Genomic DNA, 27,511 nt, shown 5'->3' with positions numbered 1-27,511 from the left:
TAAAAATACTTCTACAATTGATAGACATTTCCATACATTTGGAGAGGCTATAAGTATAATAAATATTTAATTATACATGGAAAAAAATGATTTCAATTTCCAATTTCACTGATTCTCTATATTAGATTAAATGACGCCTTTCTTAAACTACTGGTGTCTCAGTTGAATATTATTTGCCCTACCGACTCCCCAAGATGGTTCTGAGGATCCAATGAGATAAGGTATGTGAATTGTCCTGTTTATCGAGCACCTACTCTAGACAAACATAAGCAGTAGATGCCTAATTTCAAGATATTTACAGTCTCTGAGTAGGATAGCAAAAGTACAGGAAGTTACCAACACAACATATGGTAGAGAATTGAGTATGTGCTTAATGAGTTGTACAAATCACTACTTTGGGTCAATAGGGAGTTGCAAGAGGACAAAACTACGGTTCTTCAGTGGATTATAAGGAGATACATCTAACAGATGTGGAACATTTTGAAGATAAAAATTTTTACTTTTCAGATTTTTCATGGGTAAATGTGAGACAAAGCTGGAACAGCCCTTTTTATTTGACACATACCATAAAGCTATAGATGTACCAGTAGCATATAATATATTTATATATAGTAAAATATAGATACAATTAAAAGGTCATAAATAGGGAGAACTAATTGTTGGTGTTTTGCTTGGATTATCAGGTAAAATGGTGTTCTGAGACCTCATCAGTAAATACTGTCTTGTACCACTCAGTATCTTAGATTAAAAAAAAAAAAAAAAAAAAAAAAGACAGCTGGCTTAAAAAGAAAATTTTATTGAAGTAAATGGGGCTCGAAGACTGTCATCCTCTTTTGTTTGTCAGAGATGAGGGCCTGCCCACTTTGGGGCACTGGCTCTACATCTGTCATTCCATTCACCAGTAAGTCTCAAAGTCAGGACACTACAGCTGTCCTGTTCTTTTCACCCTTTTCTGGAATAGAAGAGATGAGACAACTGGCTGGCTGGGCTGGGCTTCATCGCATATTCAGCAAGTCTGTACAAGCACTATCGTGTAATTGTATTGTTCTCCCCTTTATTTGTAAAGCAGAACTTTTCAGTCTAAAAGGCCACTGGAATGTTTATTTTACTATATATCCTTATTTAATAATTTTGCTTTGAGTTACATTTGTTAATAAAACAGTGGTGTCAAACTGTTAGTCAAATTTATGTTCTCTCATATGCATGTATATATTTGCATACCCAGAAGTAGTCAGTGAAGGGAAGGGAAAAGAAAAATCCAGTGGGAAGGTTCTAGTTAGGTTTCCTTCCTAATAAGGACTAATCTGTTGACTTCCCACATAAGACGTGTGGACATAAGCAAAGAGTCTTTTGTGTTTGGAAGTAGCAAATTCTACTAATTCGGTATTAATGGCTTGGATCTGTCACAGGAACTTGAATGTAGAGAATCAAATGGCTTTTCTATTGGTTGGTTCCTGGGCTAGTTCTCTTTAAACTCTGCAGCTTTGAGTTGGATTGAATTGGTAGAGACAAGATCAAAGTTCGTTTGGGTTTTCCTTTCGCTGGCTGTTGAGTGTGTATGTATATGTGTGTGTTTGAATTAGTCTTTAATCATCCTAATAATTGTAATGGAAAATTACTAATTCCAATTTTAGCACCAGAAATTTAGATTATTCCACAGGTAGGTTTGGAATTGTTCTAGTGAAACAGACTTTAGAGCCAGTAAACAGAAAGCCAAGTTCCTAGGAAGATACTCCACATACAAATTATGGGACAAACATGATTTCTGAAGATAGTTTCCATTTGGAAACTCAAATTCATTTTCAGATCTAAGGGTATTTCGCCAAAGAATACCATGCCTAGCTACTTACCATAGGAAACTTAGTAACATAAATAACCAACAATATAAGACTTCTACACAACTAATACTGACACAGAGTTTGAGCAGAGAACCTAGAACTGAAACTAAATAAAACACTAAAAAAGAAAAATGTAAAGACTATTTTATTAGTTTTTTTTAATTGTTGAGAACAAAATTACAAATTCTTTTGTTATTTGGAAGATTAGTCTGTCGGCTATTAATACTGTACTGTAGATTTTAGCAAGATGGGAGTTATTAACCCTAAACGTCCAGCTGTGTCTACGTCAGGAGTTCAGCTTCAAGTAAAGTTTAAGTGTGCACATTCCTTTTCTTTCAGCTTTGTTCCCATTTTAAACTATTAAGTGTTATCAGCAGAGGAAATCAGAAAAATGCCTTAATTACCCCATAATTCTACCTAGATACCCAGGAAGCCTTGTAATGAGGAGTTTCTAAGGGTGCTATCTGGTAGTTCGTGCTCAGCTGCCGTGAATTTAAATGCCTAATGCCAATGCTTGGCCTTCACATCCTTTGGCTTTTCCTGAGTCTCAGTTGTTACTGGTTTTTGTTTTTGTTTTTTAAGATTTCATTTATTTATTTGACAGAGAGAGAGAGAGAGAGATCAGAAGTAGACAGAGAGGCAGGCAAAGAGAGAATGGGGCAAGCAGGCTCCCCACTGAACAGAGAGCTGGACACAGGACTCCATCCTAGGAACCTGAGATCATGAGCCGAAGGCAGAGGCTTAACCGACTGAGCCACCCAGGCGCCCCTCAGTTGTTTTTAATCTTAGTTATACTTTCATCCTCTCTTGAGAATGTTTCAGAAATCCTGATGTCTGGGCCCTGCCCTGAGACATTGACTTAATTGGTTTGGAATGTGGCCTGTGTCCTGGGATTCTGAAAGCTCCCCCAAAGAGTTTTGACAAGGGATTTTAACCTCCACCTGAGGTGGAGAACCATTGACTGAAGGATGTGCTACATGGAGGATGCTCAGGAGTTTAGCAGCTCCTCTCCAGGTCTTTCCTGCAAGGTCTTTTATCGTTTTTTGTTTGTTTGTTTGTTTTTTAAGATTTTATTTATTTATTTCACATCTCCGCTGAGAGTCGCCGCGGGTTCCTGCTTCAACAGTGCTTGGACGGAACCCGGCGCTCGTCCCCTCGCCCCGGCCGGCTGCTCAGAGCCAGCCCTCCGCCATCTCCTCACAGCGTCCTCGGACCGCTCCAAGGCCCCCCGTCGCCGCTCCAGCGCCCTGCAGCCGCTGCCCGCCGCCGCCTCTCCTCAGCCGCGCCCTGACGACCGCGTCCCCTTCGCAGGTGCGCCAGAACTACCACCGGGACTCGGGGGCCGCCATCAACCGCCAGATCAACCTGGAGCTCTACGTCTACCTGTCCATGTCTTACTACTTTGACCGTGATGATGTGGCTTTGAAGAACTTCGCCAAATATTTTCTCCACCAATCTCATGAGGAGAGGGAACATGCTGAGAAATTGATGAAGCTGCAGAACCAACGAGGTGGCCGAATCTTCCTTCAGGATATCAAGAAACCAGACCGTGATGATTGGGAGAATGGGCTGAATGCAATGGAGTGTGCATTACACTTGGAAAAGAGTGTGAATCAGTCACTACTGGAACTGCACAAACTGGCCACTGATAAAAATGACCCCCATTTGTGTGACTTCATTGAGACTCATTACTTGAATGAGCAGGTAAAATCCATCAAAGAATTGGGTGACCACGTAACCAACCTGTGCAAGATGAGGGCCCCCGAATCTGGCATGGCAGAGTATCTCTTTGACAAGCACACCTTGGGAAACAGTGATAGTGAGAGCTAAGCCTTAGGCTGTCTCCTGAGCCACCTGGTCCCTGAGGCCATGCATGCATGTTGGGGTTACCTTACCTTTTCTATAAGTTGTACCAAAACATCTACTTAACTTCTTTCATTTGTACCATTCCTTCAAATAAAGTAATTTGGTACCCAGTTACTGTCAAAAAAAAAAAAAAGATTTTATTTATTTATTTGACAGAGGGAGAGAGAGAGATACAGTGAGAGAGGGAACACAAGCAGGGGGAGTAGGAGAGGGAGAAGGCGGCTCCCCACCGAGCAGGGAGCCCAATGTGGGGATCCATCTCAGGCCCTGAGATTATGACCTGAGCCAGAGGCGGATGCTTAACGACTGAGACACCCAGGTGCCCATTGCAAGGTCTTTAGGAAAGGGTAATAAGCTCAGATATCTACAGGGAGAAGCAGGTAGCGCGTTACATAAAATCAGAAGGAGAACAAAGTTCGTAGGATTCAGAACCCTGTCATATGGAATGTCTTTTCTCATTTAATTACCGCAATACTAAATGCCTTCATTTTGTTATCATTGCTGTCTTAGATTTTAAACTCTTTAAGGACATTGTTTATTCCTTATACCATGTACCTAGCAGCACTCGGTAGATTTATTTAAATAATAGTTATTTCAGTTCTCTTGCTTCACACTCCTCTTCTGACCCATGTATAGTAGACTCAACTTAGTATTATTATTATGGAAGAGAAGACATAAGTTGAATATTTCTCCACTGACAGTTACAGGGAAGGAATTCTTTCTTAAAACTTTACCTGTGGAAACTAAAAGCCTCTTTTTTTTTTTTTTTTTAAGATTTTATGTATTTATTTGTCAGAGAGAAAGAGAGCATGAGAGAGCACAAGCAGGGGGAGCAGCAGGCAAAAGGAGAGGAAGAAGCAGGCTCGATGCTGAGCAGGGAACCCTATGTGGGGCTCCATCCCAGGATCTCCAGGATCATGACCTGAGTGGAAGGTAGACACTTAACTGGCTGAGCCACCCAGGTGCATCTAAAATCCTCCTCTTATGCTCGTGATTCTTATCTTTTGCTTATCTTATTTATTTATTTATTATTTTTTTTAAAGATTTTATTTAATTATTTGACAGAGAGATCACAAGTAGGCAGTGAGGCAGGCAGAGAGAGTGAGAAGGAAGCAGGCTCCCTGCTGAGCAAAGAGCCCAATGAGGGGCTTGATCCAAGGACCCTGAGATCATGACCTGAGCCGAAGGCAGTGGCTTAACCCACTGAGCCACCCAGGTGCCCCTCACTTTATCTTTTTTAGTCAGCTTTATAAATTCCTAATAAGTTTCAAGTTAATCTTCTCAGGTTTTAAGCAGACAGTCTACTGGTAATTATAATTTCGTCTCTCCTTTAATCATAGTTCATAATCTCTTACCTGCAATTCCTTTTGAAAATGGAAAGTTTGTAAGTTTGGCACTAAAACCTAACCTGAATGGATGTGAGGCTCTTTACAGTCTTTATGTTTCCACTTTGCGTTAATCTTGATACATTTTAATGTAGAAATACTGCTGATTGCAGAGTGCCGCATCTGTTTCTGTTTTTATGTGATACATAGTAAACTTTTCCAAATCATGAAAACTTCTGAATTCTTGAATGTATACAACCCCTGAGTCAGAAAAGAAATGTAGACTGTATTTGTTGCTTTATCTTGATGTGTTTCATTTTGGGGGCCTATTTATATTCCTATTTAATGTCTACTTAATTTTTTGATTAAAAAAATCTAATGTGAAATTGTAACTTTTGTGAGCGAATATGGCTCTAAGTTCTCTTTTAGTCATGAGGAAGTTGATTTTGCTACTTTTGGTGATAATGATGCTGATTCTGCCACATTTCTTCAGCAGAGGATTCAGCCACTGATTGCAACAAAAGCTTTATGTACTGGAGGGAAAAAATTGTATTGATTAGAGTTTGCTTTTACCCAAACATTGATATAGATTCTAAGAAGCAGCATGAAATACTGTCTTCACTTCAGCTAACTGCAGGCCACTGGGAAGTTATCTAACTGTATATAGCAGATAGCCATAATGATCATATTATATACACAGTCTGTTCAGTTAGATGTTAACTGTTGGTGGTGATTATTTTATTTATTACTTTCTTAAAGATTTTACTTATTTGGTCGCCTGGGTGGCTCACTTGTTGAGCATTTGCCTTTGGCTCAGGTAATGATCCCAGGGTCCTAGGACTGAGCCCCGCGTCAGGTTCCTTGCCTGCTTTTCCCTCACCTATGCCCCATGCTTGTATTCCCTCTCTAGCTGTGTCTCTGTCTGTCATATAAATAAAATCTTTACAAAAAAAAAAAAAGATTTTGCTTATTTATTTGAGAGAGAGTGTGTGCACAAAAGCAGGGGGAGGGGCAGAGGGAGAAGCAGACTTCCTGTTGAGCAAGGACCCCAATGCAGGACTGGATCCAGGACCCTGGGATCATGATCTAAGCTGAAGACAGATGCTTAACTGACTGAGCCACCCAGGTGCCCCCATGATGATTATTTTAATTTGCAATTATACTCATGATTTTTAAAATAAAGGCATAAGTCTAGGGATTATATTATAAAAAGCTAACTTATTGTAAATGATCTCTGAAGAGAATGTGATTTAGGGACTTCTACATAAATTTAACAGATTGTAGGTACTTTCCTGTCCTCTCTCCAGACACCTATCAAAAATCATAATGAAAAGATACGAGAGAGCAAAGTAGAACCCATAAATAAACCAAGAAATAGTCAAGGAATCCCGAAAACAATCCAGCCAAAGAGAAAAGATGAAGGAAAGAGTGACAAATAGATAGTAGGTTTGGAGAGGGCAACCAGTCCGGGTAGAATCAGGAAGCTGGGGGAAGGAGAACATCAAGAAAAAAATGCAAAAGTAATGGATTATTTGATGTGCATAAATATTTTTTAAAAATTAATGAACATTTGACAAATCTGTTATAGCTTTTGGATAAAAAGATAGCCATACGTACATAGAAAACTAAATGAATGTGAAATCAATGAAATTAATAACTGTAGGAAAAACAAAAATGTTAATGAGAGAGAAAACAATTGGAATATACCATTTGGCTCAATAGTTATCAATACGTAGTCATAATATAGTAAATACCAATTATTCATCTAAATAAAATGTTTATATAACTATATTGGTCGGATATGGGAGAACAACATTTTTTTTTTAAAGGGAGGTGAGGTGAGGCGGTATGAGAGTTAATCAGCAGACATAGATAGTATAAGAAATCAATGGGTAATATTAAAAAGTATATATATATATTTTTAAAGATTTTATTTATTTATTTGTCAGAGAGAGAGCGAGCGAGAGCACAGGCAGACAAAGTGGAAGGCAGAGTCAGAGGGAGAAGCAGGCTCCCTGCAGAGCAAGGAGCCCGATGTGGGACTCGATCCCAGGACGCTGGAATCATGACCTGAGCCAAAGGCAGCTGCTTAACCAACTGAGCCACCCAGGCGTCCCTAAAAAGTATATATTTAAAATTTGAAAATATGTGCTTTAGTCTATAGGATTTGGGGCGGAATAGTGGAGAACAGGGGAGACTTTTTAATAGTATTTGATTTTTTATATCGTGTATGTATTACATAGATAAAAATTAAAGCAATATCTTAAAAAAAATGTGATTTGAGGAAACACCCTCAAACTATTCTTTCACTTGCAAAGCAGTTAGTATGTACATATGTGATTTATTTTAAGGCTCCCCAGATCAAAATATTTTTTCAGCTTGTTACTAGGGGGAAATGCTAAAGCTAAAGACCTTAGAAACTCAGTTCTATGGGCTCAGAATTCCAGTCAAACTATTAAAAAAAAAAAAGTAACAATGAAGGAAATTAATTTACATGTTTTATTTTTTATTCCATCTCTTTGATTTCTTAGTAGTAAAGTGCAATGGAGTCAACATTCCTGGGTGTGAAAAAGCTCTGTCACTTATGTGATCTTGGGCCAGTAACTTAACTTCTCTAAATTTTGGTTTCTCCTCTAAAATCAAATGATAAGGGTTTCTATTTCATAGGATAAAATGAGATTATATTAGTTAGCAAAGTGTTTGGAACATCACAGGTATTTATTAAATACTAAACTATTATTTTTCCTTTCTTTTCCCTCCTCTTTGGGAACAGGATATTCTCCAACAGCTCTGTTAACATGCATTGTTTCCTACCACTAGATAACTAGATGCTTTTTAACTTGCTATATTAGATAGTTATCTCATTATCTCTAGCTACATCTGTTTTTATAAACCAAAGAATTATGACCCATTATATGCTATACAACTGAACTAATTACTTAATAAGTGTCTATTATATATTAGGCAAGAACAGGTAACTAGTTTCTGATATTCCGAGGAAGTACATTTAAAATTAATTATAATTATAGAGAATTTTCATTTGTCAGCCTTAAATTGCTGTATATATAATCTGATTAAGCCTTTGATGAATTATGAGTAATTTATTATTCCTATTTGACAAATGAGAAAACTGAGGTTTGCAAAGGCTATATAGACTATATAGTTTATGTTTTTAAAAAGGATTTTTTCTGTTCTAGTACATGATATACCTCAATTCATTATAATTTTATCATTTTAGTACTATTATAAGTGCTGCTAAAAAGTAATAAAATGTTTCAAAATTTGAATATATAGTTAGTGATAACTTTGTGCCATAAATTGGATGGCATTTTTGAATCCTAAATGGCTATAGGGTTACCCTTGGTTGTCACAGGATCAGTAAGACTTTTCTTCATTTTGAGTGCTTTGATTAGTTTATTTGTGCATTTGTTCATTAAATTACTACAGAATGCTCACAGTGGTTTTCCACCTCCTCACTTTCAATTTGCAGGTGTCTTTGGGTCTAAAATCAGTCTCCTGTAGACAGTATATCTATGGATCTTGCTTTTTTATACAATCTGATACCCTGTGCCTTTTGATTGGGGCATTTAATACATTTACATTCAGAGTAGCTATTGAACACTTTCGTGCCATTGTATTACCTGTAAAGTCACCGTTCCTATATATTGTCTCTGTTCCTTTCTGGTCTCTGTTACTTTTTGGGCTCTCTCTTCCCTTAAAAGATCCCTTTTAATATTACTTGCAGAGCTGGCTTAGTGATCACAAATTCTTTCAGTTTTTGTTTTTCCTGGAAGCTTTTTTATCTCTCCTCCTTTTTTGAATGACAGCCTTGCTGGGTGAAGTATTTTTCTCATTTAGTACCCTGGATATATCATGCCAGTCCTTTCTGGCCTTCCAGGTCTCTGTGGATGAATCTGCTGCCCATCTAATGTTTCTACCCTTGTAGGTTACAGACTTGCCCTGAGCTGCTTTTAGGATTTTCTCTTTGCCTCTGAGATTTACGATTTTCACTATTTTATGTTGAGGTGTTGACCTATTTTTACTGATTTGGGGGTGGAGGTTTCTCTGTGCTTCCTGGACTTTGATGCCTGTTTCCTTTGCTGTAATTTGCTCCACTATACCTTCTGGCCCCCTCTCTCTCTTTCTCTTCTTCTGGGATCCCAGTTACTCTAATATTGTTTCACTTTATGGTATCACTTATCTCTCGAATTCTCCCCTCATGATCCAGGAGTTGCTTATCTTTCTTTTTCTCAGCTTCTTTATTCTCCATCATTTTGTCTTCTGTATCACTAATTCTCTCTTCTGCCTCATTTATCCTAGCACCTATAGCCTCCATTTTTTATTGTACCTCATTTATAGCCTCTTTTATTTCAACTTGATTAGATTTTAGTTCTTTTATTTCTCCAGAAAGGGATTCTCTAGTGTCTTCTATGCTTCTTTTTTTTTTTTTTTTTTCAAATCCAGCTAGTATCCTTATAGTCATCCTTCTGAATTCTAGTTTTGACATCTTGCTTATATCCATACTGATTAGGTCTCTTGCAGTCGGTACTGCCTCCTCTTGTTCTCTTTTTTTGAGGGGAGTTTTTCCATTTTGTGGCTCTGTCCAGAGAAGAATAGATGAATGAGAGAACAAAATACTAAAATGGTAACAACCACCCCAGAGAAATACACACTAAACAAGAAGAGAAGATTAAACAACCAGAAAAGACCCCAAACTGAAAACAAAATAATAATAAAAAGAATATAATAAGATAGGCAAACAGAACAGAGCAGTCCACTGGATCCTGTGTGTATTTTGGTCTGTTTGTTAGAAACTTAGATCCCAAAATTGTAAAGAAAGAATAATTTACATACGTACAAAAATAAAATTAAATATAATGAAAAAGTTGGACTATAATTATAAAAATGAAAATTAAAAGATTAAAATAAAGAAAATAAACAGGTGAACAGAACAGAGCAATACACTATATCTTGAATGTATTTTAGTCCATTTGTTAAAAGAGAACACTGTTCCCCAAAATTGTAAAGAAAGAAAAACATATATATGCAAAAATTAAGTATAATGAAAGGATAGAATGTAACTGTAAAAATGAAAATTTAAAAAAAACCTTAAAAAAGAGTTAATAAAATAGGAAATTGGCTGAAAAAGAGAAGAGAAAAAAACAATGTTGAAAGCCAAGGGAATAAAAAAAAAAGAAAGAAAAGAAAAGCCATGGCTCTTACCCTCAAGCAATCCAGTGGGGAGATCTATCCTTTTGTATTTTTAACACAGTGCTATTAAGGACATAATGCAGAGGTGAGTGGAGGGCTCTCAGCTTAAGGTGGAGTGTACAGTCCAAGAGTACAGTGATTTGAATGTTGGCTCTTGTTTGTGGTCACCTTGGACAAGTTAGTTAACTCTCTAATGCTTAGTTTCCTCATCTGTAAAAAGAGAGTATAGTAGTATCAAATGCATATGGTTGTGAGAAATGAACCATCATTAAGTACCCAAAGCAGACTGGCTTTACCACTTGCTCTGTATATGCCAGGCTTTCATGTTTAAAGAGACTGAACTAAGCAGAGGTTTCTAGCACTTTGTCTGCATCTTCCCTCTAGTGTGATCTCTCAGAGGATTATGCTGTTTCTTCAGCATGTCTCCCTTTGGTATTTGGCTCACTTTTAGAGCCTGAATTTGCAGATGGCAGCTTTCCTCCTGTCCTTCCATCCCTGAAATTGTAGCTACTGTGAGAGTTTATCAGTAACTCCAGGGAATATATGAATTGGGACATTGGAAACTGGTTGAATTTCACTAGCCTGGTTGTTACTTCCTGGATATCCTTTTGTATTTTTAATTTTATATTTTTATTTCCACTTGTACCCACCAATGTGGTTATAAGAAGTAGCACTAAGTAAATATATAGAGCCCCCAAAATTGTGAGTAGGTTAGGGGTGCCTGACTGGCTCAGTCAGTAGAGCATGCAACTCTTGATCTCAGGGATTGCAAATGCAAGCCCCACGTTAGATGTAAAGATTACTTAAAAATGAAATCTGGAAAAAAAAAAAAAAGAAGAATTGTAAATAGGTTAGTAATGTCCTTCCCAAATGTGTATAATTACATGTCAGTTTTATCTGGTATGGAACACCTAATAATTAAGAGTGTTGCAGATATTAGCTTTACCCATTGTATAAACAGAGTAATGGATTACCGTGACTCTCAAAGTACAAAAGTAATTTTTTGCAAGTAAGAGTACAGAATATGAAATACATGTATTGAATCATAATAGATATCTTAATCATAGACTCCATAAGAATCCCAACATTTGGGGCGCCTGGGTGGCTCAGTGGATTAAGCCTCTGCCTTCAGCTCAGGTCATGATCTCAGTGTCCTGGGATCGAGCCCCGCATCGGGCTCTTTGCTCAGCGGGAGCCTGCTTCTCTCTCTCTCTCTCTCTGCCTGACTCTCCGCCTACTTGTGATTTCTCTCTCTGTCAAATAAATAAATAAAATCTTTAAAAAAAAAAAAAAAAGAATCCCAACATTTTTCCACAATAGCCAAACTCTGGAAAGAGCCCAGATGTCCACTGGCAGAAGAATGGATAAAGAAGATGTGGCATATACATATAATGGAATACTACGCAGCCATCAGAAAATGAAATCTTGCCATTTGCAACAATGAGGATGGAACTAGAGGATATTATGCTAAGTGAATAAGGCTATCAGAGAAAGACAATTATCATATGATCTCGCTGATATGTGGAATTTGAGAAACAAGGCAGAGCATCATGGGGGAAGAGAGGAAAAAAATGAAATGGGACAAAAGCAGAGAAGGAGACAAACCATAAGAGACTCTTAATCTCGGGAGACAAACTGACAGTTGTTGGAGGGGAGGGATGTGGGAGGGATGTGGGAGGGATGGGGTAGCCGGGTGATGGACTTTGGGGAGGGTATGTGCTATGGTGAGCACTGTGTGTTGTGTAAGACTGATGATTCACAGACCTGTACCCCTGAAACAAATAATACATTATATGTTAGTAAAAAATAAAAATAATAATAAATTTTAAAAAGATAAAAAAAAAATCCCAGGGGCACCTGGGTGGCTCAGTGGGTTAAGCCACTGCCTTCGGCTCAGGTCATGATCTCAGGGTCCTGGGATCGAGTCCCGCATCGGGCTCTCTGCTCAGCAGGGAGCCTGCTTCCTCCTCTCTCTCTCTCTCTGCCTGCCTCTCTGCCTACTTGTGATCTCTCTGTCAAATAAATAAATAAAATCTTAAAAAAAAAAATCCCAACATTTAAACTCTTAAATATCTGCTAAAAAATATTAGCATTTGATTACTTATATTTTATAATAGATATTTTACATTGCTCTGAGATTTTTTCCTTAACCTTAACTTTTATTACTTTTATAATTCTATTGAAGCCTTAATCAGCAAGCAGAATTTTCCACATGTCTGCTTAGTGTTCTTTTTCCGGATTTATTGTGATAATTGACATACATCACTGTGTAAGTTCAAGGTATATAGCATCATGGTTTGGTTCACATGTATTGTGAAATGATTCCCACAATAGGTTTAGTTAACATCCATCAGCTCCTTTGGATACAGTAAAAAGAAAAAAAATTCTCCCTATGATGAGAACTTTTAGGCTCTACCGTTGTCATAACAACTCTCCTATATATCATATAGCAGTGTTAACTATAGCTTTCATATTATATATTATATCCTTAGTACATATAATTGTGAATTTTTTCCTTTTGAACGCCTTCCTCTAATTCCCTCTTTTCCCTCCCACCTTCAGTAACCACAAATCTGATCTCTTTCTCTATGAATGTAGTGTTTTTGTTTGGGGGGGCTTCCTATTTGTTTGTTTAGATTCCATATGTAAGTGAAATCATACAGTATTTGTCTTTCTTTGATTTATTGCACTTAGTATAATAAAGTTTATCCATCTATGTTCCTGCAAAAGGTAGGATTTTCTTGGCTTTACTTATTTGTTTATTTTTAGTGAATGAATAATGTGTGTGTGTCCATTCATCCACCGATGGACACTTGGGTTATTTCCATGTCTTGGTTGTTGTAAATAATGCTGCTATGAATATAGGGATGAGCTATCTTTTCAAGTTAGTGTTTTTATCTTTGGATATATTTCTAGAAGTAGAATTGCTGGATAATCTGGTAGTCCTATTTTTCATTTTTTGAGGAACCTCCATTCTGTTTTCCAGAGTGGCTGCACCAGTTTGTATTCCCACCAGCAGTGCCCAAGGGTTCCCTTTGTTCCTCATCCAAACCAATACTCATCTCTTGTCTTTTTGATGATGGCCACTCTAACAAGCATGAGGCGATATCTCATTGTGTTGTTGTTTTTTTTTAAGTTTATTTATTTATTTATTTGACACACAGAGAGAGATCACAAGTAGGAAGAGAGGCAGGGAGAGAGAGGGGGAAGCAGGCTCCCTGCTGAGGAGGGAGCCCGAGGTGGGGCTCTATCCAGGACCTTGGGATCATGACCTGAGCTGAAGGTGGAGGCTTAACCTGCTGAGCCACCCAGGTGCCCCTCTCATTGTGGTTTTAAACTTAAAGAACTTTTAAAAACAGAATTTGTTATGAGATAGTTCTTAAAGGAATAATATTTGGTGAAAATTTGAAATATTTACTGCCTATATAAGTAGATCAGGGTTCAGTGTGAGGTCTGAATGATGTATATAAGTATGAGTCAAAGATGGTGTTTGCAGCATTACTAAGAGCATAAAATTAATTGTTTCATAGAATTTTGAATGTTTGTTTCTCCTATTGGCTTGAAGTTCTTTGAGAGCATTGACTGTATCTTAGGCCTCTTTATTTTCCTTCTAGCTTACATTATCTAGCTTTGAACATTGAAAGTACTAAATGAATACTGAAATGAATTAAGTGAACATCATTTGATGAACTTGAGATCTGCAATTTTTGCAATAAACTCTAATTTAATTTTTTATCTGAGTCCAATAATTCTTATCCATATTACTGTTAACATCTATCACTCTCGTTAGCTTGTTAGAAGATCAGGTTTTGAGTTAATTTGCAAGCTTAGATAGGGTTTATCATGTCATTCAGAAAAAACCTAATAAAACATTGAGATTGTGGACAAGATATGCTTGGTGAAATATTTTGATGAGAGTTTTCTTTAAATAATCATTGTAAAATAATGGTCTGGATGAACATATGGAATCATTTGTGTAAGGTGGACTGCTTCTAATTTTGTGGGGGGTTTTTTTGAACATTAAATATTGGACATAAACTAGAAAGAAATTAAAATTCAAAATACATAGTGTCTTTGGTTCTTTTAAAAACATTTCTTTCATTCCTTTTTTTTTCTTTTTTTTTAGTGGCTACTGTAGCTCTTGGAAAATCATATACACTTCAATCCCAGGAATAGTGGTATTGCCAAAGCAAAACATCTTCTATTTACATATAAATATCCTCATTCAGCATGACTGAATACCTTTCTCATTTATAATGATGTGGCAACAACTACAACAATCAAATTCCAAGACATAGATACTAGATTAAAGTGACTGAGCATATCCCAGGATCAAAAAACAATCTTTCAAAAATTCATCCTGGTCCCAATGTATAATCCTTCTTAAAGCTATTTTGAATTACTGCCAGATTCCTGGCTATGATTTTGCAATCTCAACCAAATAATTCATAAGACCCTTGGAGGAGAATATCGGAACTTCCTGTCTCATCCGGTGACACAGAGGGAGTGCTGATCTCTTTTCACTATACCATCTATCTTTTGCTGAGAGACCAATAGTTTGAATTTATAAAGTGACCTATAGAAGTCAATGAACATTGTGGTTTCACATTAACCACAATATTGTCATTTCAGGTGGAATGTACAAGTTCATCGCAATCCATTTTAACCCTTTTGTGTTCTCAGAGCGGCTGGAAGCCAGTTTATGTGGTCCATTCAATGGCTTTTGACTTTGACTTACGTACTTTACGTCATGCTCTGATCATTGAACTTGAAATATCTTGAAAACCAATTCAGGACATTTAAAAAACTGAGAAGAATTTGTTCTGCAATTGTTCACTTTAAAATTTAAAATAACACATGTATTAGCTAATTTAGTCTTTGATTAAATATCATTTAAATATCAATCTCATTATCAGCTTGGCACAATAAGTCATTTTCCACCTCTTAAATGTATTTTTTTAAGAATTTATTTATTTGAGAGAGAGAGAACATGAGACCAAGAGAGATTGAGTGAGGGGAGAGGCAGAGGAGCCCCGGGGAGCACGACAACGACGTGGGACTTGATCCCAGGATGTTGGGGTCATGACTAGAGTGGAAGGCAGAACCTTAACTGACTGAGCCACTGAGGCACCCTTAAATGTTTTATTTATTTAGTTATTTATTTGACAGACAGAGATCACACGTAGGCAGAGAGGCAGGCAGAGAGAGAGGGAGAAGCAGGCTCCCCGCTGAGCAGAGAGCCTGATTCAGGGCTTGATCCCAGGACCCTGGGATCATGACCTGAGCTGAAGGAAGAGGCTTTAACCCACTGAGACTCCCAGGTGCCCCTAAATGTATTTTTATATCTTCTATTTTTGCCCCATTATCCCCCCATTGATGAAGAAGCATAACTCCATAAAACTGTTAAAGGACAAAAAGCATCTCAAATCATATGAGCAAGAGGAAATAATGGTATAGCTGATTTTCATGATGTTTACAATACTTCAGCAAATGTATTCAATGAATTATTTATCTTTTAAAAGGATTCCATAAATCTTTGACTTCTACATGTGATGATTTCTGTAGAAGGAATGATAAATAATGTGATTGGGGTATAGAATTTTCTGATTGGAAAAAGAATTATTTTGCATTTTGCATGTTTGAATCAAGTTCATTTCAACAGAGTATAAGAAAAATTAATAAATTAAAGAATCTATCAAGATGTTAATTTAATAGTTATACTTATAATTATTGATTTTGTATTAACATTCAATCACTGTTAAATTTTAAGAATCTTAAATAGGTGAATTTAATTAGTGGTTAAGGACATACCATCTGATCCTGTAGTATAGATAATAAGAATGTGCTCAGATACAGGGTTGAACCTAGGCATCCCCAACTTTACCAAACAAAGTGAACACAGAAGTGCTTTTGTTTAAGCAAGAATCTTTGGAGGAGTGCAATTGGAATTAGTGCCAGCAAGTTCGCCAGAGAACCAAAGGTGGAGACTTCAGGGTCTTAGGTACCAGAATTTCATTGTCTTGATGTTGAGGAATGTTTGTAAAGTGGCTGGCTGCTACAGAATTAAGGTCAGCATATACCATCACTACTTGAACAGTACACTGAATTACAAGCAGAGGCTATAGCCCTATCCCTGCTCTAGCATGAACTTAGAGTGCCTCAGCCCTGCCTTTACAGGTTCCATCCACCATTTTAGGCCAACTTGTTCCCCATATCAAAAGCATATCTGGCAATGAACTTTTAAGGAGCCTTATCAAACCTAAGAGCTGAGTGGCAAGGCTTCACCACTGGTTAAGTTTTGCCATCTCTGATTCCCCTACACTGGAGCTGGGCAGATGGTATGAATGGAATTCCTCTTAAGTGGAACTGTGGGTACCTGAAAATGAGGAGTGCATGAAGTAGAGCAGGGAGCCATTCATTGAGCTCCCTTTTTGAGTTGTTTGATACGGGGTGAAGGACAAGAGTAGAACACATGGACAAGATAAATACCCATGGAAGAGGGTGCTTTGAAGTCATTAGACTATTGATAATCTATGTCATTTTGTAGTGTGACATGCCAACAACCCCAGGCCCTGGCTTATATTCCTCTCATGTTGCAATGCCTCACTTCTGCTCTTGCTTAGTGGAAACCTGTATATCTTTTAACGGTCTGCTTGTTGGGGTGCTTGGGTAGCTGTTGGTCAATTGCCCAACTCTTGGTTTGGCTCAGGTCATGATCTCATGGGTTGTGGGATCAGCCCCAGTGGAGCTTGGTTTCTAGCCCCATGCTCAGTGGGAAGTCTGCTTGAAGATTTTCTCCCTCTACCCTTCTGACACACACACTCTCTTTCTCTCAAATAAATAAAATAGTAAAAAGGAAAAAAAAAAAGGCCCTGCTTATTGACACACTCCTCAACTTGCCTAATTCTCTCATCCTGTTCTTCCATCATCGGGGAGTAGCTTATTCCAATATGTCATCCCTTCTCATGAATGAATAATATTCCATTGAATAGATAGATGACATTTTGTTTATCCATATATCAGTTGAGCATTAGGTTGTTTCTACCTTTTGGCTATTGTGAATAATGTTACTCTAAAGATTCAGGTACAACTTTAGGTGATGACCTATGCTTTCATTGATCTTGGATATATATACTTAGGCCTTTTTTCTCCAGATGCTCAGCAGTCAAATATGTACCACATATATGGGCCAAGGCCCATCTGTAAGTTCTGAGGGTTATCTGTATGAAAGCCTGACTCCAGACCTGACAGGTAAAGCCAAAATTCTACTCAACCTTCAAGGTCCACTACATTTATTTATCCATTCACTTTATACATTATGCATAAATATTTGCTCAGTCCCTACTATGTGCCAGGCACTGTGCTATGTGCTGGGAATGCACAGGAAACAATGACAGCAACAAATAGTTATTAGGAGACCTTGTTTATATTTTGGATGAATAAAATTCTGATAACTTGTTGAAATAAGAGGATAAGTAGGATTAGAAAATTTAGATTCATGTCCTATGCCCACAGTCTGTCAGTCTCTTATTGGGCAATGTTGGGCAAGTGATAGACTTTTTCAAATGTTTTCTAATCTGTGAAAGAGATATATTTTCTACCTCATGAAGCTATGAAGATTCCATTTAATAATGTATATGAAAACATTCTGTAATGTATAACAAGTTAGTAGTTATTGCTCTTTTTACTATACTAGTCCCTCTGGGACAAAGCAGGACTATGGTTAGGCAGGCCAGACTATCTTGGCTGAATTCTAGCTCTGTCAATTACTTACAAGGTTGTTGTGAGGGCAATATTAGTTAATACATGAAAAATTTAAAGTAGTGCCTTGTACATAATAAGCAGTCAACAAATACTAGTTATTATTATTTTTAAAAGATTTACTTATTTGGGGGAGTGGAGTGTGGGTAAAGGGAGGGAGAGACAAGCAGACTCTCTGCTGAGCCAGGACTCTGACACGGGGCTTGTTCTCAGGACCCCAAGATCATGACCTAAGCCAGAATCCAGTGTTGGATGCTCAATCAACTGAGCTACCCTGACACCCCTACATATTAGCTATTATTATTCATGAAGTAGTCTTAAATGGTAGAATCATTCGCTTTTAAATTTCTGGATTTTTTTAAACACAAAAACCCCTCTCTGTTTAAAAAATTTACAGTATTTTCCTTCTCTCTACTAACTAGAAACAGATTACACGAGTAAATAAACATTTCACAAGTAAATATAAACATTTCCAGTAGATGAGCAGGCTCAAAGACTTACCATGTCACCAAATCAGAACTGTCATTTGTTGCAGAGCCAGCAACAGATGAATGAGGAGGAAAATTACCTCAGTAAGTGCATGAATGTCAGAGTTGAAATATAAAATATGCGTTGTATCTTCCCAAGCTACTTTCTGGATAAATGTGGAGCTCGTTGTAAAAATTCCAAGACTGAATATTTAACTCTAGCAACACTTATCAAATATTGACAATTTTCTGGTACGTCTCTTCGATATGTGAATTGCTAATGGATTTTTATTTCCTTTGTTTTGTAGATTCCTTTAGTAAGCTATATTTTTAATTGCTCAAGATGACTAAAATTCTTTTGTTAATATTACTTAAATTTATAAGCATTCTTGGATGGTTCACTTAATTACTTAGCATTAATAGTGACTGGATACCACTATGGATGGATGAACTTTGGCCCATTTACGAGGTATGGCCTGGACCCTCTATCCATTACCTTTGTCGTCACAAATACATGACATTCTCATGAGAAAACCCTGCATCTTCAAGGAAAATGTTATTAGTTAAAGATAAGCTAATACAGGGGCACCTGGGTGGCTCAGTCGGTTAAGTGTTTGCCTTTGGCTCAGGTCAGGATCCTGAAGTCCTGGGAGGGAGCCCCACATGGGCATCAGGCTCCCTGCTCAGCAGGGAGTCTGCTTTTCCCTCTGCCCCTCGACCCACTCCTGTTCTTCTTTTCTGTATCTCTCTCCAAAAAAAACAAAAAACAAAAACTCCTGTTCTTTTCTGTATCTCTCACCAAAAAAAAAAAAAAAAAAAACTTAAAAGAAAAGATAAGCTAGCATAACAAACAGTTGCTAAATACATGCCTTAAAGAACATAGAAGTTTATATTTCTCTAACAACAAGAACAGTTGAGGGCAATTTAGCTACAGGAGATCATTTAACAATCCAGGTACCTTCCTTCAGCTTACATAAGCATCCCCTAGGGCTTATTGCCATCTGTTTGGTCAAAGTGGGATTGCCTTCTATCCAGTTTCCTTCAATGGAAAGGGAAAAGAAGACATGATGAAACATGCCTAGTGTCCTAAGACTCAGGCCAAGTAGTGGCCTTTGTTACTTGTCTTCACTCTCTATGGCTACACCTAACCACAAGGGATGCTGGGAAATGTGGTCTAGCAATAGTCATGTGCCCAGAAAAAGAAGGAAAATAGATTTTGGTAGACCACTAGTAGTTTCTACTCAATATATTATTTTGTTGATCTGCAGAATTATATCTTCAAGACAAATAATTTGTTATTTCAGTAAACTTTTTCTCTGGCTGACTCATAGCAATTTAAACCTGCTTTCATATTCTCCTGGACTGCTATTTTATCATGCTATGTGGAGAGCAAAACTTTCGCTTGGGAGGAAAGTACTTTTCAATTTGGGTTGAATTTCCTCAAAGAAAGCCAGATAGCCCAGGAATCTTCTAAATGATACATTTTCCTCAGGGGCCAAAAATGAATACTTACTATTTGGGGATATCAAAGAAGCTAGAATAAATGCAAAAGCACTTTGGAAAATGTAACACCTTGCATAAATGTAAATATTGTTATTATAATTTTATTATCGTTAAATGTTAGTGGTCTCTTCTTTATGGCTTATTATGCGTATTGGGTCACTATGGAGCTGAACTCCATATAAAAATGCTTTGTTTTTTACCTTCCCTTCCTTGTTCACTTGACTAGTCTGTCTTCCAGAGTTCTGTGTACTCAGCAAAGGTGACCAAAATGTGATGATAAATAGAACAGACTTGGTCACAGAGATGAATAATACAGTGAAACTCTGTTTTCCTGATCATAATCTACATATTTATGCAAATTTACCTTCTTTTTCTGAACTCATAAAATTTCAGTATTGTTAATATACTGTTTCCCACAAATTAAGTTTATTTCTTGTAATTTACTCTTACTTTTTCAGAAAAAGCTTCATCAAAATTTACCTTTCTTTACTGTGATGCTGGCTTTTCCACCTAAGAGTCTCATAATTGTTTAGAATGTTCTTTGAAGAAGTAACCTTTAATTTTCCTACAACCATTCCTTAGACTGGTCTCCCAACAAAAGGAGCTTGATTGTCCTGGAGCCGGGTGTCTTTTCTGGTAAGTAAGAAGAAACCTGTAAACATCTTACCTCTTCTTAGGAAAAGAGAAAAAGTAATTCTTTTTTTTTTAAATGACCCATTTATTTTTTCTTGTAATGTGCTCTGTTATCATTGTTGAATGGTGTGATTGTTGTCAAACAACAATGACTTCTTATAGTCACTGATGATTTGCATTTTTGTACTTTTTATGTGGAATTTTGTCCAAAAACCCAATGGGAGAGGAGCTTTCCAGTAATAGTCATTCCTTAAGAGTACCCAAGAATATGACCGTATTATTTAATTACTGATTTACTTAATTTTTTATTAATTGGGTAATACCCACATGTTAGAAGCCCATGAAACATAAAGAAACCCTTGCCTTCAAAAAGCTCACATTCTAATCTTAGAAAAATTGGACCATGCTGACCAGAAAAAGTTCATTTTGTCCCTCATGGAAAAACATGCTGCTTTTAGAAAGTACCTCTACTGACTCACCAAAACATTAGTTTAGATCCTACTCAGGTTAATTTTATACACCATTCCTATTGTTTTAAGAATGTTTGTCCTCTACAACTGTCTCTTCTTTGAAAAGTAAGCCCACTTGGGGATTATGGTAATCTTTGTTCCTGATTAAAATTTCTGTGTCCTGTCGCTTTGAATTTTACCTTTCACAGTAGTTTAACCCATATTCTATGGTTTTGTGATTAACTCTGAATATAGAATCTTAGTGTCGGTTTCATATAAGCCTCATCTGAACATAAAGCATGTCTCATTGTTTCATTTAAAATTTCTGCAGTAGCATTGATTTACCTTGCTTTAGTTTTGTTCACTAAGCAAAGAATTTTCTTTTGAGTCTGCACCCCCCCCCCAACTTCTTTCTTTCTTAATTGGTCTGTGCTAGTGGGTGATTTTGTGGATTTTTTTTTTTTTCTTTTTGGTTCAAAGCACTGATCAGTGATTCATAAAACTGATTTTCTTTTTTTCCTTACAATTAAAATAAGCGGTGACATTTAGCCATCTACAAACCCTGGCCCTACTGTCCTTAGTGTTAAGATAACTGATTAGTTCCGCAGGCCTGCTGAACACCTCCCAGCATTCACCTATAATGGGCCATAAACTTGAAAGCCTCCTCGGCCTCTTTCCCTGTCTCTGGGTGAGGTTTGCAGGGTGGAGGAGGGGCACCAAACCGGGGGAGAATGAGTGAGAAACACTGACAGAATCGCAGGGGGAATGGAAAAAAGGAACTTAAGAGGATTATAACAAGAAAGGAAGCATTTGGAGTCCTGGGAGGTGATGCCAGTCAGGATCTCTGAATGGCTAAGAAAAGAAAAATTTCCCGTCCTCATGTAGGGCCTTGGGCAGGGAATTTTCTTTTTCACACTCTATCTCTTTCCATCTTTCTTCCTGGGAACTGATGAGCCTGTATGTCAGGAGAGAAGGGACCAGGCCAGCTTCTCCAAAGAAGGAAGCCTCTTGAAAAGATGGCTTTGACTTGACATTTTCATGGGGTAGGAAGGGGCAGTGAGAAGAGGCACCAGTTTTAGCCAGATAAGCTGATGACGTCTGAAAAAAGCAGGGCAACATGACTTCTCATGGAATGTAGAAAATTGCTATTCAGCTATGGCCATTCAATTTAGGGCGTTCTAAGAAGGGCTTTTCCACAAAAAGCCTTGAACTTTCTGAAGGAAGGTCAGGAAACATGGATCATTTGAATAAGGATTTTAATCTTGAAGTGTGTTTTGATCATATTAAATTGTATATATTTTTTTTCATAAGCATGTAAAGATATTCAGTGCTAGAGAATCCTGTAGTTTTGAATTTTAAAAAATATTAACAGGCTTGCTACTAATCACATAATTTTCAATCACGAGCCTATTTCTAGTGCTTACAATTTAGATAACATATTGTCAAAAATATTCAAAATCCTAATTATGTGTAATTGCTGATTGTTGAGGCGAGAACTCAAATCCTTTTTTAAATGACATGAGAAATTTACTAAGAATTTGCTTAAGAATACTTTAATGGAAGCTAATTCATTAATACTTACGGTATTTTAATGTCCTACAAAATCATTTTGAGGGACTGGGAGACAGCAGCAAAGAGTTAAGTGTTAAACACACTCCTTCAATAACAGTGGAGCTTTGGGGTAGGGACAAGAGCAATTCCGCTGGTAGTCACCAGCTAAAGGACTCTATAGACAAAAATCTTTATTTGTGACCCTTAACACCAATAGACAATTATGTCTATATATATGACTATCTTTCCTAGACTTCTTTTTTTTTTTTAACGAAGACTATTTTTTAGAGCAATTTTTTAGGTTTTCAGCAAGACCGATAGAAAGGTACAGGGATTTCCTATCTACCCCCTGCTCACCCAAGCCCTTCCCATTGTCAGCACCCTCTGCTCACCCAAGCCCTTCCCATTGTCAGCACCCCCCACCCGTGGCGTGTTTGTTACAATTGATGAACCTACATTAACACATGGTAATCACTCCAAGTGCATAGTTCACATTATGATTCAGCCTTGCTGTTGTATAATTTCTGGGTTTGGACAAATATATAATGATATGTATCCATCATTATGGTATCATACAGAGTAATTTTACTGCCTAAAAATGCTTTCTTCTATATCTCCTCATCCCTTCCTCCCCTTCCCATCAACCCCTGGCAACCACTGAATTTGTTACTGTTTCCAATATATTGTTTTTTTAAGAATGTCGTATAGTTGGAATCATAAAGTATATATATCGTGTATATATAAAGTATATAGCATTTTCAGACTGGCTTCTTCCACTTAGTTTACACACATTTACTGTTCCTCCATGTCTTCATGGCTTGATAATTCATTTCTTTTTATTACTGAATACTAGTCCATTGTCTGGACATACCACCGTTTACTCATTCACCTTCTGAAGGACATCTTGGTTGCTTCCAAATTTTGGCATTATGAATAAAGCTGCCAGAATATTCATGTACAGGTTTTTGTGTCGACACAAATTTTCAACTCCTTTGGGGTAAATACCAAGAGTGCTATGGCTGAATTGTACAATAAGATTAAGTTTAGTTTTGTAAGCAACCAAGGAGCTTTATTATTTTGCCTTCCTACCAGCAATGAATAAGAGTTTCTTTTGCTCTATATTCTTGCCAGCTTTCTGGATGTGGGACATTTTAATGGGAGCGTTGTGGTATTTCACTGGTGTTTTAATTTGTAATTCCCCAATGACATATCATGTGGAACTTTTTTTCATATGCTTTTTTGCCATCTATGTATCTTATTTGGTCAGGTGTCTGTTAAGTTCTTTGGCTCTTTTTTTAAATCGGATTTTTGTTTTTCTGTCTTATTGTTGAGTTTTAAGATTGCATGTGTATTTTGGATTATAGTCCTTTATCAGTTGTGTCTTTGTAAATACTTTCTCCCAGTCTGCAGCTGTCTTCTCATTCTCTTGACATTGTCTTCCATGGAGGAGGAGTTTTTAGTTTTAATGAAGTCAGTTTATCAATTCTTTCATGGATTGTGCCTTTGGTATTGTATTTAAAAACTCATTACCATACTTTAGGTCATTTGGGTTTTCTCCTGTGTTATCTTTTAGGAGTGTGATAGTTTTGCATCTGTTTATATTTTATAGCATAGGAGTTTATAGTTTTAGGTCTGTGATCCAGTATGAGTTAATTTTTGTGAAGGGTGTAAGGAGTGTGTCAAGATTCATTTTTTTTGCACGAGGATATATACATAAGCATGCATAACTGGGTACATTGTTGTGATTATTATTCTGAATGAACTGTTATCTGTTGGATCAATTAAGAATAAGAAAAATAGGCATTTTTATTTTGCCTTTGTTTATTCTTTCTTTGATGCCATCCCTTTCTGTAGATCCCAGTTGGTGGCTTTTTTTTTTTTTTTCCTTCTCTCTAAAGAACATCTTTTAATATTTCTTGAAAGGTAAGTCCACTGATAACAAATTCCTTCCATTTCTGTTTGTCTGAGAAAGTATTTCTCCTTCACTTTTGAAGGATAATTGAAGGGTACAGAGTTCTGGGTTAGTGGTTTTTTTTTCTCTTAACACTTTAAGTATTCCACTCCACTGTCTTCTTGCTTGCATGATTTTTCAGGAGAAGTCAGACATAATACTTAGAGGTAAGTTCTGGCTCCTTTTCAGGATTTTTTCCCTTTTTTTTTTTTTAAAGATTTTATTTATTTATTTGACAGACAGAGATCACAAGTAGGCAGAGAGGCAGGCAGAGTGTGTGTGGGGGAGGGGAAGCAGGCTCCCTGCTGAGCAGAGAGTCCAATGCAGGGCTCCATCCCAGGACTCTGGGATCATGACCTGAGCTGAAGGCAGAGGCTTTAACCCACTGAGCCACCCAGGCGCCCCAGGATTTTTTTCTTATATTTGGTTTTCTGTAGTTTGAAAATGATACGACTAGGTATGGTTTTTTGGACATTTATGAACTACCTTGGAGCTGTGTGGTATGGTGTTTGATATTGGGAAATTCTCAGTTACCATCCCAAATATTTCTTCTGTTCCTTTCTCTCTTTCTTCTTGAGGCATTCCCATTTCACATATGTTATACCTTTTAAAGTTGTCCCATAGTCCTTGGATTTTTTGTTCTGTTTTTTTTGTTTGCAGTCTTTGTTCTCTTTGCTCCAGTTTTTGAAGATTCTACTGCTATATCCTCAAGTTCAGATTCATTCCCCAGCTGCGGTCTTCTCTACTAATAAGCCTATCAAAGCTGTTCATTTCTGTTACCATGTTCTTATCTTTAGCAAGTTATTTTCTTTCTTAGGATTTCCCTCTCTATGTTTACATTGCCTATTTGTTTTTGCATGCCATCTTCTTTATCCATCAGGACACTTAGTATATTAATCACAGTTATTTGCGTTCCCAGTCTGGTAAGTGCAACACCATTACCATGTCTGGTTCAGATGCTTGCTCTGTCTCTTCATAATTGTGTTTATTGGGGCACCTGGGTGGCTCACTTGGTTAAGTGTCTGCCTTCTGGTCTGGTCATGATCCCAGAGTCCCAGGATCGAGTCCTACTTTGGGCTCCCTGCTCAGCGAGGGAGCCTGCTTCTCCTTCTCCCTCTACTTCTCCTCTTGCGTGTGCTCTCTTGCTCTGTGAATTAAAGAAATAAATCTTAAAAAAAAAATAATGTTTTGGGGGTACCTGGATCAGGCCTAGGAGCCTGGGGATCCATGCTGAGTGTAGCATCTGCTTGAGCTTCTCTCTCCCTCCCTGCACCCCCTCCCCACTCCCACCCTACTGTCTCTCTAAAATAAATAATAATAAAATAAAAAATAAAAATAAAAATAGAAAATAATTCAAAAATTGTGTTTTTTATCTTTTGGTTTGCCTTATAATTTTTCCCTGATAGCCTGACATGATTCACCAGGTAAAAGCAGCTGTGATAAATAGGTATTTAGTAATGTGGTAATGAGATATTTGGGGGAGGGAAGGACTCTGTATTCCTATGATTAAATCTCAGTCTTTTAGTGAGGCTAGGCCTCTGGACTGTGCACTCTACAAGAGTTTCTGAGTTTTTTTTCTCTCCCCTTAGGTGGAACAGGATAAATTGAGTGGGCTGGAGTTGGGTATTTCCCTTCCCCAGGTCAGTGAGGCTCTGGTAATTCTCCAGCTGTTCAGGCTCTGGTTAACTAGTTTCCCCTGAGAGCAGGTCTAGTTAAGAAGAGAGTGTTCTGCTTATTTCAAAATGGTACCTTCCCCCCTTCCTTTGCCAGAAGCATGGGGGCGTTTTTCTCCAGGACTTTTTGTGGGAATCTGGTAGAGCTCCTGGAGGTAAGTCTTAGAATACTGTGGGACCCTGTTTATGATTGAATCCCCCTGAACTTTTTAAATCTCAGACTTGTCTGTATTGAGCCTCTAGCAATTTGTCATTTACAGTTCTGATTTTCCTGCCCCAGCACTGATTCCCACCTTAGTTTTTGCTTGTGTATCTCTGCTCCAGGAAGGTGGGACTCCTTGTCTGTCCTGGGGGGCAACATTTTGTCCTGTTTCCCCCCTCTCGTATGCGTCTAAGACGGGTTGTTGAATTTTCAGTCTGTTCAGTTTTTTTTTTTTTTTTTTTACTTGTTTTACGTGGCAGCTTTCCCTCAGAAGTTACATGCAAAACCAGAACTCTCCTAGATTTTTTAGCTGATTAGAAGAGTACATGGTTGAGAAACTACAACCCAGTGGCTGTAAAAGTCTGAGTCCATTAAGCAGTGCTGTGGTGGTCAAAGAAGACCTATTTCTTCCTCCTCCTTCTGCTGCTATGCAGTCCTCAGGAAGTCTGGACAAAACAAACAAACAAACAAAAAAAACAACACAAAAAACCAAACCAAACCAAGCCAAACCCTCGCCTGAGAACTCTGGAGATAGTGCGTCAGGTGATTCTGTGTGTCCCTGGAATGAATGCCTGGAGAGGGGATTACCAGGGCAGCTTGATGCTGGTACCTCTGCTGTCCACAGCTGGTGAGTCTCATACCCTCTAATCATAATGAGATAAGGCCCCAGCAAAAGCTAAGTCTTAAAGTAAAATGTCTTAACAGGAGTATTCAGAGTATATTCTTGTGGAGTCCTGGCTTTTGATAAATTTGGTTTGGACGGAGGCAAACTTTTAAGTTAGAGCTCCTGTAATTATCCAAAGGGACAGGCTTCTGTGGGTGGACATGGAGGAACAGGACCTGGTAAATCTTGAACATTCCCCTCGCAAACCTGTGTTGGCTCATCCTTCATGGTCTGCAGTGGCGATTGGCTCAAAAGGTAATAAGGCTTGGTGGTGGTGGTTCAGACCAGCTCTTGACAGGTTCATCAGTTTGGTTGCAGTGATTATCAGAAGCAACAGGACATTATTATCAATAAGTTGTATTTAATCAGCATCCAGGGTACGCATTGCAGCTAAGGTTTGAAACAGAACAGGGAGCA

The 27,511-nt window shown here is 37.7% G+C and overlaps 1 pseudogene across 1 annotated transcript; it reads left to right on the top strand.

Moving 5' to 3' along the window:
- Positions 1-2,815: 2,815 nt before the first annotated feature.
- Positions 2,816-3,806, top strand: LOC309844988 (ferritin heavy chain pseudogene; annotated as a pseudogene). Its single transcript has 2 exons — positions 2,816-2,852; positions 2,938-3,806. The product of its transcript is annotated as a ferritin heavy chain pseudogene (transcript).
- Positions 3,807-27,511: the final 23,705 nt, after the last annotated feature.

This window comes from Mustela nivalis, assembly GCF_964662115.1.
Source record: "Mustela nivalis genome assembly, chromosome: 12".
Lineage (NCBI taxonomy): Eukaryota > Metazoa > Chordata > Mammalia > Carnivora > Mustelidae > Mustela > Mustela nivalis.
The sequence above is the reverse complement of the archived record's forward strand: the minus strand, read 5'-3'. Positions and strand labels throughout refer to the sequence as shown.